The sequence below is a fragment of the Papio anubis genome, chromosome 2, assembly GCF_008728515.1.
Source record: "Papio anubis isolate 15944 chromosome 2, Panubis1.0, whole genome shotgun sequence".
Taxonomy (NCBI): Eukaryota; Metazoa; Chordata; class Mammalia; order Primates; family Cercopithecidae; genus Papio; species Papio anubis.
Window position 1 is genome coordinate 133,508,848 of NC_044977.1, and position 14,893 is coordinate 133,523,740.

The window sequence follows — 14,893 nt, forward strand, 5'->3', positions numbered from 1 at the left end:
CTAAATATATATATACTGTTTAGCCCATTGCTGAAAAAGTTTGCTGATATCTGGTCTGAATCATTTGAATTCTAATTGTGTTCAATTTATATATCCATATGAGGTTATTTTGACTTTAGGAAATGGGGGGATAGGAAGCCAGAGGCAAAAAGAGATGAGTTGTTTTCTTCTCATTTTGATATCTGCATGACAATCACTAAGATAAATATTGATAGCATTTCAAATTCTAAATGACAGATATAAGCTAATAAATAACATGCAACAAAATACAAAGGAGAGCTAAATCTAAAAGTTGAGAACATCATCAACTTCTTCCATCTGCTTTTAGTCTGCTATCAAAAAAGGTAATATTGTATTAATTTTAGGTAATAAAAATACTGGTCAAAAAACTAAGGAAAATGATTATTTAAAAAAATAAATAAACTAAAGTATAGGACCAATAAGAAAAATACTAAAGGAGACAAATTTTGTCTTCCACAGCATCAGTTCAACTCTTTACAAACTGAGAGTCTGAGAAAAGAGGGGTAACATGAAAAAAGATAAATGTTAATTATTCTATCTAAAGGCTAACCTTGGTGCCTTTCTGTCTGGCGGCAGCCATCAAGCAAGCCAAGATGGGTTCATACAAGTACATCCAGGAGCTATGGAGAAAGCAGTCTGATGTCATCATGTGCTTTCTTCTGAGGATCCACTGCTGGCAGTATCGCCAGCTCTCTGCTCTCCACATGGGTCCCCGCCCCATCTGGCCTGATAAATTACGCAGACTGGGCTACAAGGCCAAGAAAGGTTACGTTATATATAGGATTCGTATTCGCCGTGGTGGCTGAAAACGCCCAGTTCCTAAGGGTGCAACATATGGCAAGCCTGTCCATCATGGTGTTAACCAGCTAAAGTTTGCTCACAGCTTCAGTATGTTGCTGAAGAGGAGTGAGCTGGACGCCACTATGGGGCTCTTAAGAGTCCTGAATTCTAACTGGGTTGGTGAAGATTCCACATAGAGATTTTTTGAGGTTATCCTCATTGATCCATTCCATAAAACTATCAGAAGAAATCCTGACACCCATGGATCACCGAACCAGTCCACAAGCACAGGGAGATGTGTGGGCTAACATCATCTTCAGGCCAAAAGGGCTGTGGCCTCTGAAAGAGCCATAAGTTCCACCACACGATTGGTGGTTCTCACCAGGCAGCTTGGAGAAGGCGCAATATTCTCCAGCTCCACCGTTACCACTAATATAAGTAAAGTTTGTAAAATTCATACCTAATAAACTAGGGCAGTCATGTCTGCTTACAGGTGTTATTTGTCCATTAAAACTAGTCTGCAGATTATTTCATGAATGTCAAATTAAGAAAGTTAAAGTGCAATAATGTTTGAAGACAATAAGTGATGTTGTATCTTGTTTCCAGTAAGATAAACATTTTTGTCTTTGCTTTATCTTACTAGGGAGTTATATGTCAGTGTATAAAACATACTGTGTAGTATGATAGGTTTAAAATAAATTCTTTAAAAAAGGAGTACTGAAACTAGCCCTGTAGATTTGTCTGGTGCATGTGATGAAACCTGCAGCTTTATTGGGGTGATGGCAATGTTCTGCTGGTTTACTTTCAAGTGGCTGGGTTTTTCAGTTTGGCAGGTACAGACTTTTTAAATTGGGCTTTGCTTTAAAAATTGTAGGGTGGGAAGAGGACATCTTAACTATGTCATGATTACATTTAGAAAATTACGGGGACAAATCGGGGTTAGCCTGAGGAAAACTACCTCAGTCTCCACAGTACCATTTTAAGTTCACATAAAAGGTGAAAGCTCCTGGTTCGGTGCCATGGCTTCATGGCATTCAATGGTTAGTGGTAATGGTATTAACACTAGTATGTTTTGAAACTGAATGTTAGATAAAATTATCAGTTTTAAGGTTGGTAAGCCAGCAATCAATATGCTAGGGTGGGAAGCTGGTGAGCCAGTGGCCATTAGATAAATACCTTTAAAGTGTGAGCTTAGAAGTCAACCTTAAAATACGTAACCATAACACTAATTTGTGATCATTATGAAACCCTTCAGTCACATTCAGGGGAAAGTAGTTGGCTATAAGTACCTCATTCTTATTCAGTCTTAAAAACATCTTGGTTACCCACTGTGTCTACTCCCATAGGCTACAGAAAAAGTCATACAAGTGCATGGTTTCCAACTGTATGTGTTTTCTGCAGTTATTTCTCTTGTTCCTGGCCAAACTACCCTAAAAATCCTTACCATTCCACAAAGTTGGGCCAACACTTATGCATCCACTTTCAGTGAAAGTATACCACCACTTCCATCATGTCTTCCAGGAGACTAGGCTACTGCTTTCCAGGGTGAATTTGAGTGTGAAGGAAATATAGACAAGGAATTGTCCAATTCTAAATTCTGACTTTGCTGACTTAATTTAAATGCTTGCTTCTCTGAACCAATTTTCTCCTACCTTCTCTAGGGGTTTCAAAAGGCTTAGTTAATTGATTTCCAGGAAATACTCACAGCAAGTTCATAAAAGTTCTTGAGACCTAAATTTCTTCTCAAAAAAAGAAAAGATCTTAAGTCATACATTTTGATTGTGTAGAGGTTGTTCAACTAAAGGAATAAATGTCTATTAAACCAAAAAAAAAGAAAAAAAAAAAGACTAACAGCAAAATCAGAAAGAAACATTCCAGTACAGTGGATAAAAATGACTTTTTCTTCATTAATTAAAGATATTTTAGCATAATGTTGAATAATCAGTTTTACAGGCATCGAATTTTTAAAGAACAGGTTATATGAAATCCCAAACATGTTCTCAACACCTCAGCATACCCCTAAAATTCACTGTTCTAAACGTTAAAAACACTGTTTAAATCTCATTCATTAAACGGATACGCTTTATCTATTAAAGAATACGTAAACAGAAGTCTTAAAATACATAAACAATGCCAAATGGCTTCAGTTTGCAAATGGGCAACACTGAGGAAGCACTCTGAATGTTTCAATTTTAAGTTATTTTATAGGGTCATTACCATGTTTATGATAAAATTTTTAACACTTAAATCTGCATAGTGTTACACTATAAAAACAACAACGATACATTTCACAAAGCTTAATACAGTTAGCAAACATGACTCAAGCAACTACCATGAGAAAGAGAGAGCCTGAGAGAGTGAGAGAGTAGGAGTGAGAGAAAGACAGAAGGAGAGAGAATGAATGGAATCCAAAGATTGAATATTAAGAAATGTCCCTGCTTGCTTCTCAACTGATTCTACATATTTTCCCTCCGAGATTATTATCATGTTTTAACTCAAAGAAAGTAGACCTAGGGTAATACTTATTTAGTATGGTGATGCTTATCAGACCTTAGAAGCACACTGACATTTTTATAAAGGTTCTCAATATATCATATCAATATAATACATGTTTTGAACGGCTAGACTTCGTACTACAGGAAATAGGCCTCATTGCTAATATTCATACTGAAAAGCCATTGTGGTAGAAGGGGGGATAATTTATCCATGAGTTCCGTATTTTATTAAGATTTACACAACATAAGAAAATATAACTGCTTACAAAGAAAAAAGAAAATTGACTTTCAGAACCTTACATTTTGAATCCATAAATAACAATTAAAAGATATTTAGCTTATCTCCACAAGAAGATGAATCTGTATGTACATATGTATGTGTGAAGACCTTTATGAATGGAAAATGTGTATGATTTAGACTAGGGCTAGGTATGTTTACTACCTTGAACATTTAATACTAAATGGAATCTACAAGTTTTAACTATATTAATCCTCCAATAATAAAAACTATCTGAACTAATAAAACAAAGTTCCAGGTTTATAAGTTATACATTAACAATGCATTGAAATTGCCATATGTCATTGAGATGATTCCTGAATATAAACAGAACCATTAAGACAGAGGAGATTAAAACCTGCATATTAATTTCCACTAATATCAGAAGACAAAAACACAAAAACAGGTTCTTTTTTTTAACCTCTCAAAAGCTAGTACTCATAGTTATATAAGACAATGTCTTTATTCTCATATATACCAGTTTTTAGTAAAGGGGAACAATGTTTCCAATATATTCTCCTTTAGTTCAGAAAAAACACATTTATAAACAGTTGGAGGAGGAGAAGGAGGAAGGGATAATAAAATAAATGGGTAGAAAATGTAAACAACTGATAAATCTATGTAAAGGGTATATGGGAGTTTCTTGTACTATTCTTCAAACATCTCCAGAGTTTAAATTTACATCAATAGTTATCAAGGGAAATAAAAGTTATTAAATTTAGCCAAAAGTTTCAGTGTTTACTAACTACAATATTCTCTTTGCAACTATTTTCTATTTCTTGAAAGCCCGTATAATCTTCCTTTACACCCAATTACTACTGTACTTAAATTAATCAAATTTAATTCTGGAAAAAACAATACTAGTCTTTAAAATTTTTTTGAAAAACGTAAGATTAAAAACTTCTACACAAAGAATAAACTCCAAAAGAAAAGATGCAAATAAAATGACTATAATAATCTTTTGTTTTTTATTTGCAAGTATAAATCGGAAGAAAAACAAAAGCCTGGAACATAGCATCTGTCATATCAGAATATAAAAAGATGATCCTGGCACAAAATGAAAAAGCTCTAATTCATTTGCAAATCAAGCCTGCCGGTTCCATTTCAAGCTGGCGGTAACTGTCAAGAGTTAACAAGATAATCACTTTCAATCCTGCCTTCAATGGTACATTACACTGTTATTCCATTCAATAAGGCCGTTCTTTGGGGCACTAGATGAATGGTTTTCATTTCTAACTCACACAAAAAGTTGTGCGGGGAAAAAATCCACGGGGCTTAAGAAAGAAATCCCTTTATGGGCATTTATCTGCCGGTACTTGCTTTTAGGCAAAATGAGATATTTTGAAACATCAGTGTCCATTCACTTCCTCTATTCCTTTAGGCCCTTAATCCGTTGGAAAAAAAAATTGGCACATGAGAAAAGTGCAAAAGCAATTTCATTTTTAAAATTATCAATGCACATTAAACAAAAATTATTTAAATGATTCTATGCAAATACAATGCTATTATACTCAAAAGACTAATATTAACCAATCTCCTCCTTATCTCATGGTAACTCATGTAACTTTCTTAGATTACTCACCTATACTCTGGGTGAAATGCAGGTGCTTAAAATTTCATATTTAATTCTTGTTGTGTTCAAAATGACTTGTACACCTCAAAAGGTTAAAATACCTTTCCAAATTATTCCTAGTTCAATGAAAATGAATTTTAGATAGATGTTATCTTTATAATGCATTTATCAAAAAGCATTATAAAAGTTTTTACTATTTCATGATGTAATTTAATTTTACAAACAAATGTAGGTAAGATAGCTATATAATTATTTTTGCAAAAATATTGAAACTATATATTAAAATATATATATATTTTTGCTTCATACAAAAAAATAGAGTGCAAAGACTTATATGCATCTACCAGTAATAGACAATTAGCCCATCTTTAAACTATAGTCTATGAGAGTAAAAGAATATTAAAATCTCTGCTCATGCAGGCCTATATCCATCAAATCCATCCGACATCAGTGTAAATTTATAAGAACCATCTGTGTATGGATCACAACTTATTATTCAAGTCTATTTAACAATAGTAACAATTAATCTTTCCCCACCTACTCCCTCAATTCAGGAAATAATATTGCTATATATTGCCTATGTAAATCATAATCTCCAGCCAAGACTTTTAATCCTTTTATAATCCCTTATTAGAGGAAAATGTGGATTTTTAAAACTCATAGTACAAATGTCCTCTGAAGGACTTAAAGTCCTTCTAAAATCTTTACTTCAAAAAAATTAGTGTATTTTGTATCCAAAGGCTTTAAGAAGTTAGAACATTCATGTTTATGACTACAAAGGCTACGCACGTAAATTTTAAAATTCAGATGATTTCATGAATTCAATATGACATGGGGATAATCCTTTTATAAAAGGGAGAAGTCTTTCTGAAGCAGCCTAAGTTCACACCCAATTCTTTCAAGTTCCAGTATGACTAATCATTTATCCTCCAAAAGGTAAAAATTATCCCTATTCTTAAAATAAATTGTAAAAAGATGGAGAAAAAAAAAATGTATGGGAAAATAGTTCAGAAAGTTTTACATTATCAGATAGACTTGATCACTAATATTTAAATTTTAGATTAATAATCTAAACTTTGTCATTGTGAATAAATTATAATGAATCTGTATATTTTAAAGTCCTTATAAAATTTAAGCTATAGCAGAAAACCAGGAAACTTAAAACATAAATGCCTATGCTTAAATCTATTGTATTTTTTAAAAAGCTTGCATGACATTATAAAATGACAATAATGTTAAGAAAACCTTACTCTTCCAAATTTTAAACCCTTGGTACCAAACATGTTAAGACACCAAGTAAACAGTGAGTATTATGGTATACTCAATAAATTACGATTGAAATACATGACTACAATGTGTAAAACCATTCTGTGACATTACAAATTCCTAAAGAACCCTACAAACACAAAGCTACTGGCGGAGCACAATTCCATTAGAGCTTAGTATTGTGAATCAGTCCCCATACAGGGTGAGGACACTAAAGTCACCCTATCATCAGGGTACCCTATCCTTTTGTTGGGTTCCAAGATCATGGTTTACTCAGGAAGTAGAAATGTTTGATTTTTCAGCTTCAAGCTGCCCTGCTGCAGACTCTTTCCATTATTAGATCCCTGGAGTTAGCTTTAAACAAACACAGCAGCAAAGGCAGCAGGGAGTATGATGGATCTATACATCAACCATTGGAACAGCAATGAAGAGTGCTGGAGGAACAGCACAAGCCTTGGACAAAAGCTTTACCGAGAGTCACAAGTGGGTTCCAACAAGCAACCTGGTGTCTTGAATTATGTATGCAGTTGCTCCTATCTGTTACTCACACTGATACCAGGAAACAAAATCTTCTGTCTACAGAAATACAGCTTCTAACTTACAGGGATATCTACTAACATAGTAAATATTTGCTTTCAATTTCTTCAATTAAAAGAAGTTCTTCATAAATTACATTAGAAGCCAAGAAATGTTTTCTTGTTCTTGTTCTGGTATCTTCAAGATATCAAAAGAAACAAAAAAACGGAATAACTCTTTAAGAAAGGTAAAATAAGAAATCTGTTTTCTGGGCCAGGCGCCTATAATCCTAACACTCTGGGAGGCCAAGGCAGGTGGATCATGAGGTCAAGAGATCAAGACCATCCTGGCCAACATGGTGAAACCCCGTCTCTACTAAAAATACAAAAATTAGCTGGGTGTGATGGCACATGCCTGTAGTCCCAGCTACTTGGGAGGCTGAGGCAGGAGAATCGCTTGAACCCGGGAGGCAGAGGTTGCAGCGAGCCGAGATCGCGCCACTGCACTTCAGTCTGGTGACAGAGCGAGACTCTGACTCAAGAAAAAAAGAAAAAGAAATCTGTTTTCTGAAAATACTAAAAGCATGGTAGTGGGGAAAATAAACTTCATTATCAAATGAGTAAGGTAGAAGGGAGATAAACTTAATTAGCATGTAGGAATGAAATATTTAAAAGGCTTTCAAAATTTGAGAATATGATAAAACTTCATGAAGATTCTCATATATCATACACCATAAACTAACATTAGTTATATTAACTTACCACAAAAATTTAAATGAAGCAAACGAATGAAAGAATTTTGTAAATATCATTTAGACACCTACTTGGATATTTTAAACATATCTGAAATGAATGCCCATATTCATAAAGAGGTCCTAAAAACCAAAGTAGTATTTTAAAAGGTGAACAACATAACAATTAAAACTGGAAATTAACTGTCAATTCAGCGAGAAAAAAATCAAATGATCTATTACTCTATAAAAAGTTTCTCAACCTTAATGATAACATTTGAGAAATAAAAATCAAAACAATATCCTTTATTTGCTGCCTACTCAAGCAGCAGAACTTTAAGGTTATAATCTTTTTCCAATTGGTTGTGGGGAGATGACAGTCTCATATAATTGTGTATTTTCAGTGAAAGATAAATACCTCAAATAATATATTATTGATATTTAAAATAACAAAGAAAGTCTACTATTAACAAAAATGTTCAAGAATTTCATGCATTTATAAATGATCTGCAATAGAGACATAAATCTCAGCTTTAGTATAAAAATTATTTCAAGTCATAGTATCTTTAAAGGTTTTGTTTTAATGTAACTTAAAATTAAGACTAATAGTGAAGGAGTGGCAGAACAAAACTGCTGACAGAAAACAATTATAATAACTAAGTAACATAGTAAAACAATGTATTTATGGACACCAAACAGAATCCAAAAAGCCACCACAAATAGTCTAATCACAAAAATCTCACTTGGAAGTGAAGAGTTACTGTTATATTTATTGTTTTATTATTTTCTGGTGTTGGGGCACTCCTATGGCTATGGCTGCAGAAACACAATAGCAGAAAACCCCAGCCTTTGGGCTCAAGGTTCCAGAATCAGAATTCAGGGCTAAAAGAACACAAAAATGTAAAATGGAAATGCAGGCAGGAAGAGAACCACAGAAAGAGTATGATCCAAATCTGAATACAAATTACGTCAAAACTCTTGACTAACAGCTAAATTACACATACTTGGGGGAAATTTTCAGGGAATCCAGCAAAAAAGTAGCCAGAGATTAGAGAGAAATACACCTTTGATTTTTTTTTTAATTAAGTGTATTAACCAAATATGTACATCTCTGGTGGTAGAAAGGTGAAGAAGAATGAACTTGAAGTATCTGAGGACACATTGTAAACTGATAGAGCAGCTGAAAATAAAGCAATCAACCACAGCAGCAAAACAGAGTGAGCTGTACCTCTACTTAAATTCTTAGCTGACAATAAAATTACATAGAAACAGGAAAGACTATGCCACACGGCCAGTCTAAAAATATAACAATGGGAAGCCCTAATGGTATAGAAATATTAGATAGTACCTATAGTTAGAAAAGGACCTTTATTGTTTCCGGTTAGAAAAGTACAAAAATAAAACAATAATCCCAAAGAGAACACAGCTGAATCCAGAGTGGCTATGTTTTTTTAAGCCCTCATAAACAGCATAAGAAAAGAGTAAATTAAAACTATTAGTGAACCAGACATTAGTTTTATCATATAAATATTTATTGGCAGCTATTATAAATTGTTTAAATATTGAAGGAAAAATAGTGTCAATGAATGGATGGGTCTCATCAGAGATATGGAAACTATACTTTTTCAAAAAGAAAATTCTAAAAGTAAAAGCAAAATACTAAAAAACTCATGAAATGGGCTCAAGAAAGAAAACAGAAAAAAAAATCAGTGAACGTAAAGAAAGACCACCATAAGTTACTCAATTTGGAGCACAAGAAAAAAAATTTTTAAAAATGAAGAGGACCTCATGAGATCTGTAGGACAATAGCAAGTGGTCAAACATATGTGTAAGGTCCATCAAGAGAAAAAGAACAAATGAACAAACAGAATATCTAAAGAAATAATAGCAAAAAATTCCCAAATTTGGGGAAAAACACTTATTTACACAGACAAAAAGCTCACTGAAAAGTGAGCTTTTCAGTTTGGCTACACACGAACAAAAATCACTCTCACATATGACAGTCAAACTTCTGAAAGCCAAAGATAAAAAGAAAACCTGGAAAGAGGCCAGAGAACAAAGATGCAATTATAAGATTACAGCTAACTTTTCATCAGAAACTATGAAAGCCGGAAGACAATGGAACAACTAATTCAAAGTGATGGGCAAAGAAAAAATTGTCAATCAAGAATACACAATATTTGAGTGGCAGCAAAATCTATCATTCAAAACTGAAGGTGAAAAAGGCTGGGCATGGTGTCTCATGTCTGTAATTCCAGTACTTTGGGAGGCCAAGGCAGATGGATCACTTGAGCTCAGGAGTTTGAGATCAGCCTGCTCAACATAGCGAAATCCTGTCTCTACAAAAAATACAAAAATTAGCCGGGCACAGTGGTGTGTTCCTGTAGTCTCAGCTACTCAAGAGGCTGAGGCAGGAGAATCGCTTGAGCCCAGGAGGCGGATGCTGCAGAGAGCCGAGATCATACCACTGCACTCCAGCCTGGGCAACAGGAGTGAAACCCTGTATCAAAAAGAGGGGAAAAAAAAGAAGGTGATATAAAGACACTTTTGTTTAGGATAAATATAATGGGATAAATTAAAGTAGAATGGAATAAACTAAAGATGCATTTTAACAGGTTAAGTTTAAGTTCTAATTTGTAGAGGAACAACTAAAAATAAAACAAGGTGATACAACTTTAAAATCAATAAAGAAATTAAAACATAATGTTAAAAAGTATAAACTACATCCAACAACTGCCAAGAAACTCACTCTTTTCAAGTATCAAATGTAGAACACTAAAAGAAATCAATATATTTCAAAAGACTGTCTTACAAAGCATACTTTGAGAATACAACAGAATGAAATTAAAATTCATCAACAATAAAACATCTACATAAGCTCAAAATATATAACAATTAAAAGTAGTGCTTACAGAAACTTTATAGCCTTACATGTTTTTACTGGAGAAAGAGATCCACATTAATAATCAACTTTCCTCTTTCAGTAGCTATAAAAAGATCAAAGTAAACCTAAAGTGAGGAGAGAGTAAGAGAAAAAATTAAAGAGAAAAAATGATGAAAAAGAAAACAAATAGACTACAGAGAAACAGTAAGAGTCTCTGTTTTTCCAAGAACAAACACTATTAATTTTGATAAATCACCTTTAAAAATCAACTGCTTCATAGCATAATATTCATACTGTACTATACTGTTGGTATGGATGAAATAACAGATACATAGATAAATAAAACAGAATGCAAAGACCAGAAAAGGACTCACATATATAGGATATTTACTTTTGCTAAATTATCAAGGCATCAATGGGAATTCAATCAAAATGGCAAAGTGTTTTAAAGGTGGCACTGATATAAATGGCATCTGTATATGACCAAAAAAATCATCCCTACCTCACAAGTCAAAATGATCATAGACATAAATGTAGAAACTAAGCCTATAAAGCTACTAGAAGAAAATCTTTGTGGTCTTGAGGTAGACGAGGTTTTTAGCAAACTTCAAGAATGAAAAAAGCCAATAAGCTGCAATTTATCAAAAGTAATAGCTTTTTAAATTGTTAGCTTGCAAGTAGGGGAACAAATGTAACACCTTTTGTTCCTCAAAAAGCATACTTAAGATTGGAGTAAATTTTTTTTTTTTTTTTTTTTCAGACAGAGTTTCACTGTTGTCACCCAGGCTGGAGAGCATGGCATGATCTTAGCTCACTACAACCTCTGCCTCCCAGTTTCAAGCAATTCTCCTGCCTCAGCTTTCCGAGCAGCTGGGATTACAGGTGCCTGCCACCAGGCCCAGCTAATTTTTGTATTTTCAGTAGAGACAGAGGTTCACCATCTTGGCCAGGTTGGTCTCAAACTCCTGACCTCCGGTGATCTGCCCACCTCAGCCTCCCAAAGTGCTAGGATTACAGGCAAGAGCCACTGTACCCAGCCTGGAGTAAAATTTTAAATGTGTCAACACATTGACACTTCTGCCTGGAACAACCAAAACCAGCAACAATAAGAAAAAAATTCCAATATGTATTTTTTTAAAGTTGTGCAAGATCCTGGAAATTAGGCAACAAAAAAATAGTAACTACTGAGAGTTAAGAAACAAATGTATGAAGGCCTATAATTACAGGTCCCAGTGCAAAAAAGGAGAACTCAAGTAGAGCTTGGCAAACTCCTTGATTTGCAGAGTCAGCGCTGGCAGTCCAGGGAGACCAAGGCAGTTACAGTTCACAAGACAGAGTATGGCAGATGAGAGCAGCACAGAGACAGATCAAGGAAATCTTCAAATAGTCAGCAAAGTTCTAATTAGCGCATGCCTGTAAAGGCAAAAGAAAACACAATTTCAAAGAACTGGAGATCACTGCCTGGTGGTCATACTAAGTGAGAAATAGTGCCCATTCCAACAAGCCAGGCAGGAAAAACTCATAACTCATAAGGCATAGGTTAAAATACCCAGGACGTTCATGCCTCAGTTGTGGGGAACAGTTAGCACTACATTGAGCACCACTCCACACCCACCAAACAAATCAAGACTTAAGGGCACAAAACTGTTTCCAAGGAACTTAGCTGCATCTCAGAACAAAGTTTAATAATGTTCACAGGACTGAAAAACTATCCAGACAAATCCAGTAGAGTGGTTGGAGATTTCCAATACTCTCTCAATATTTGATAGAACAAGTGAATAGATAATCAGAAAGGACATAGTAGACGTGAACTTCACCATCAACCTATCTGACCCATTTTACACTTAGAGAACAGTTCACATAAGAACAGCAGAATACAAAACTTACTCAAACCATTCATCAACATAGAGCTATTCTAAGCCATAAAATGAGTCTAAATGCATTTAAAGGATTCAAGTTATACAAAGTATGCTTTCTGGCACAATGAAAGCAATTAGAAATAGGTTACAAAAAGATATCTAGAAACTCTCCCAAAATTTGGAAACTATATGCCATGCTTCTAAATAACCCATGGAGAAATAACAAATCAAAAGGAAAAATAGACATTATTTAAATTGAATGAAACAAAAACATAACACACCAGAATTTGTGGGATGCTGCTAAAGAAATACATGTATAGTACTAAACGCCTACATGAGAAAAGCTGAAAGGTTGCAAATCAGTTTTCAGCTTATACCTTAAGAAACTAGAAGAGGAGAACTAAACCCAAAGTAAGCAGTAAAAAGAAAAATAAAACAGTTCAAAGTGGAAAGCAATGCAATAGAATGCAGAAACATCACAGAGAAAAATCTATGAAAACAAAAGCTGGTTCTTTAAGCACATCAATGAAACTGACAAATTTCTAGCCAAACTAATGAGAAAAAAGCAGTAACAACAAATTATTAATATAAGAAATAAAAGAGGTGACATAAGTATAGACTCTACAGACACTAAAAGGATAAAAAGAGAACATCCTGAATAGCTTTATGTTTATAAATTCAACACCTTAGGTAACAGTTTAGGAAAGACACAAACTATCAAAACTCTCTCAAGAAGAAATTTTGTAAGCAATTTGATAAGACACTGAGTAGCAACTAATCTACTGAAGGAAGTGGATTTGTAGCTAAAAACCTTTCCACAGAGAAAACTCCAGGCCCAAATGGCTTCATGCCTAAGTTTTACCAAACATTTAATAATCAAATGATACCAATTCTCTACACACTCTTCCAAAAAACTGAAAAAGAAATATTTCCCAACTCATTCTTTGAGCCAGCATTACCGTGTCACCAAACACAAAGGAATTATAAGAAAATAAGACTGCAAAACAACGTTCTTCATAAAAACAGAAGGAAAAATTATAAACACAATATTAGCAAATCAAATGCAACAATATACAAAGAAAATGATATATCATGACCAAGTAGAGTTTTATACTAGAAATATAATGGTGCTTCACATTCAAAACTCAATCAGTGTAGTTCCCCATATTAACAATCTAAAAAGATAAGCAGTATAATCGTTTCAGTAGTCAAACAGAAAGCATTTGACAAAACAAAACAACCATTTCCTAAAAAAATTCTCAGCACACTAGGACTAAAAGGGCACTTCCCCAACCTATCAAAAGGAATCTACTAAAATTATCTTGATAACATCTTTCTAATAATAGAAAAAGACTGAATACTATCTAAGATCATAAGTAAGACATAGACAGGCATGCTTACTGCTTCTATTCAATGATGTGCTGGAAGTCTTAGCCTGAGCAATCAGACAAGGGAAAAACAAACGGCATCAAGACTAGGAAGAATTAAAACTGTCTTTATTACAGGCAACATGATTATATATGTAAAAATTTCAATTTACAAAAAAGCTACTAAAATATAAGTGAATTTAATGAGATTGCAGGATACAAGGTGAATACACAAAATTCAACTGTATTTATGTATATCAGCAATAAGTAATCTGAAATTGAAATTAATATATATAAATTATTAATTTCAAAAATATGAAATACTTCAGGAAATTTGTAAATGTCAGAGACCTTCTAAAGTATATGCTACAAAATATTGGTGAAAAAAATTTTAAAGACCTCAAAAAATAAAGACATACCTTGTTACTGGGCTAAAAGATTCAATATTACTAACATGTCAATTCTCCCCAAACTGATCTACAGACTCAATTCAATCCTAATCAAAATCAAAGCAGGATATTTTATAGAAGTTAAGATGATTATAAAATTTGTATAGTAATACAAAGAACTTAAGACAGTCAAAAAAACTTTGAAAAGAGAATTAAGTTGAAGAGCTAAGACTACATGATTCCAAGAACTTCAGTGGAAAACAACAAAATGTCTAGAAATAAACCCACACATTTGTGAACAACTGATTTTTTTATGAAGCTACAAAGGCAATTCAATAAAGATATTCTTGTCAACAAGTGATGCATAAAATACTAAATTTTAAATCCGTAAAAAAAAGAAAAAGTGAGCATTAACCATATCTCATACCATACTCAAAACTACCTCAAATGAACCATAGCCCTAAATGTCAAACTTAAAATGATAAAACTGGTAGAAGTAAACACAAGAAAATCTTTGGACCTTAAATTAGGCAAAGATTTCTTAGATCAACACGAAACATATGACCTATAAAAGAACAAAGAAATAAACCAGATTTCCTCAAAATAAAAAAAACTCAAAAGACACTACTAATAACCAAAAGAAAAGCTATGGCATATATCTGTTAAAGCAGCAGTTCCCAACCTTTTTGGCACCAGGAACCAGGTTTCATGAAAGACAATTTTTCCATGGATGGGG

The 14,893-nt window shown here is 33.6% G+C and overlaps 1 protein-coding gene and 1 pseudogene across 1 annotated transcript in view; one reads left to right on the forward strand and one right to left on the reverse strand.

The window, feature by feature from the left end:
- The window catches only part of RSRC1 (arginine and serine rich coiled-coil 1), a 445,722-nt gene that overhangs the window by 249,317 nt on the left and 181,512 nt on the right, over positions 1–14,893 (reverse strand). The window lies entirely within an intron of this gene.
- Positions 615–1,239, forward strand: LOC103882236 (annotated as a pseudogene).